Source organism: Octopus bimaculoides, chromosome 5 (assembly GCF_001194135.2).
Source record: "Octopus bimaculoides isolate UCB-OBI-ISO-001 chromosome 5, ASM119413v2, whole genome shotgun sequence".
Lineage (NCBI taxonomy): Eukaryota > Metazoa > Mollusca > Cephalopoda > Octopoda > Octopodidae > Octopus > Octopus bimaculoides.
Genome location: NC_068985.1, coordinates 54,725,159 through 54,728,080, shown reverse-complemented (window position 1 = coordinate 54,728,080; position 2,922 = coordinate 54,725,159). Strand labels below are relative to the sequence as shown.

At 35.6% G+C, this 2,922-nt stretch overlaps 1 protein-coding gene across 1 annotated transcript in view; it reads left to right on the top strand.

The window, feature by feature from the left end:
• Positions 1-2,109: 2,109 nt before the first annotated feature.
• The window catches only part of LOC106878884 (DDB1- and CUL4-associated factor 8), a 69,174-nt gene continuing 68,361 nt past the window's right edge, over positions 2,110-2,922 (top strand). The window contains exon 1 of the mRNA XM_014928228.2: positions 2,110-2,297. The gene's annotated coding sequence lies outside the window, so the exon portion shown is untranslated. The remainder of the gene's footprint in view (positions 2,298-2,922) is intronic.

Below are 2,922 nucleotides of genomic sequence, written 5' to 3'. Positions count from 1 at the left end.
GTCATTATCTGTGAAATTCGGCAACCTACAAAGATCTTTAGATCAGGCAATACTTCACCGAGAGGAGATATAAGCTTCTGCTTATTCCTGTCTGAAGTATCGTCCGATACTTCAGACTTATCGTCCGATGAATTTACTTTGTTGACATATCGACAGAATTTTTATACCTTTCAATCAAGTCCGCCTTTCTTCCAGTAACATACTGTCCATATAATCTTAAATATTTCTTTAACTCAGGCACAGTAAGTACTTCGATAGCTGAATCATCAAGCTGCTTTATATCTATGATAAGACGTAAAACAATAACAATGGCGTGGGTTAGCCTCCGGAAGTTTAATTATCTACATGGAGCGCCGCCTAGCCAAGGGAGATAACCTACTTATAGGAAAGCCCTATAGACACATAGCATAAAAGCACAGATGTAAATTGCAATAGATGAGAATTGTCCTTTGTGGGCACCAGAATTCCCATATCACGATTATTGATTGCTGCAATCAATGTCTGTATATGTGTCTATATGAGAGGATTTTTCAAGATTAATAACACAATATTTGGTGCTTGAACAAGAAGTCCATGTTAAGTTGGATATAAATATTGCCTTTTGGAACTAATATTAATTTTTCACAAGCCAGCTGACTATTTGCAACATCAGTGTTTGAAAAGATGCTGATATTCTATATATCATGGTAGTGAGATTTAGTTGGTATGCAATCTCTGGGTGCATCCCACTGATGAAGCTTAGTGGACCTAAACCATGTGATATGGAAGTCCCGTCACCCATAATAGACGATTGTTGTCTGTGCTTTTATACACCATGCACTTATATGAGAGGATCTCTTAAGGCTAATAACTTAGGCACTCCAACAAGACATCCGAGTTAAGTTGGATATAAAGATTGTCTTTTGACATATACATATGTATGTTCTCTTTCTCTTTTTAATTTAGATTAAATTTTGACTGGCCATCTACTTGATAGCAAGGTTGTTAGGGAAAACATCCTGTTTTGTTCTTTATTCTTTAAATTTTAAGAAAGTCTTGCAGATTTTTATAGTTTCAGTTATCATTATCGGTTTGTAGTTTATAAATTAAGGATTTGCATTCTCTTCCCAAGATCCCAAGTTCAACCATACTCTGCTCCAGATGGGTTGGTATGTATCCTGTTGCTCCAATAATAATAGGTATGAAGCTGAAAGTGTATCTGTGGCACTGAATTTGACTTGGGAGTAAACAACAACTATGTGCATTTATACACTCACACATGCATGTGTATACACATATAAGCCAAGCTCAGCTCAGTTAGCACAGGTCTCTATATCAAAGGCGATCCAGCTGTGACCACATATCTAGAATTACATTGCCCAACATACATATCTAGAATTACATTGCCCAACACATTCATTGTTTATTCGTTTGAAAACAAAAGGTTGTGATTCGAGGTAAATTTGGCTGCTGTGTCTAGTAGGACTAGCGCCCGTAGCTGTTTCCTCGTTATTGTGTACACACATATGTCTATGTACTGAGCTATTTTTTTGAAAACAATTTAACAATTCGGAAGTGTATTGTGTATTTTGACAAGCTAGTTTTGTATGGCTTTAATATATATAAACACACACACACACTTTGAGAGTTAATCGTTTCATATTTCAGCTTACCAGATGAGAGACAAATCAACCCCTGGATAGGATGAAAGTCTCGTTGCAGTAACTTTCCCATGAGATAATGATACCTTGTGTGTGTGTGTCTGGACTTATATATATATATATATATATGTGTGTGTGTGTGTGCGTATATACATACATAATACGTGAGTTGCTTGAAAGACGTGTAATTATAGTTGAGGGAGGAGTGAAGAGAAGTGTGTAAATAAAAGGAGAGTTAAACATGCAATGAGAGAGAAAAGAAAGAGCGTATATGAGCACATAAAGAGGTGAAGACAGAAAGAGAAAGACTAATACCGACAGAGTTGGAAGTGTGAGACGTGTTAGATAAACAAAGAGGGGAAAGAAGTATATGAGAGAGAAATGAGGTCGAGTGAGAGGTACTAGGTAGAAGAAGAGGGTTGGGGAGAAAAAGAAAGACAGAAGACGTTAAAGGAGGTAGTGCAAAAGAAAGACAAAGTAAAGAGAAAGGCGAAGGTGGAGGAGAAGTAGTTAGCCACACTCTCTCTCGTACACACGGATATTAGGTTTGTGTATATTTAGGTGGAAGCCATCAGCTGTGTGTATATGCGAAGGAAGGCCAAAAACTGAAGCTATTCTTATGGCCATTGGCTAGTTTGACCACTGTCCGAAAGCCAGGTAGATACATTATGGCTTTTATTGTTTTGGTTTAGTTGGTTGTTTTTAATGTAAAAAAAGCATACATACTGAAAAAGAAGACCCTATACATGTGCTGCTTGCATAGAGTTGATTTTTCGGCCATTTTTTGTTTGTTTCACCTGTGTTTGTTTTGATTTGGGTTTAATGGTGTTGATCATAAAGTGGGGGGTCGGTTTAAAGTGAAACTACTTTGTAAATCAGTCCCCGACTTTTCGGCCACACTATTACTTACAAAATGGCGTATACTATTGAAATATTGTACACAAGTTGAAGAAGTATTTTGGACACATCACTGGAGTATTTGAGTTATATGCATATATATTGTAGGTGTATCTATGTAGACTTTTATTTAAACTTCTGATGATTTTCAGTTAACTCTTATTTTTATAAAAAATTATGGAACTATCTAACCGTTTAATTTTGTTTATTTACCAACTGGTTATATATATACGTACGTATATATATAACCATACATACGTGTATGTATATGTGTTTGTGTGTATATATGCATTGTATTTATATATGTATGCGTATATGTATATTTGTGTGTGTGTGTGTGTGTGTGTGTGTATATATATATATATATATATATATATATATATAT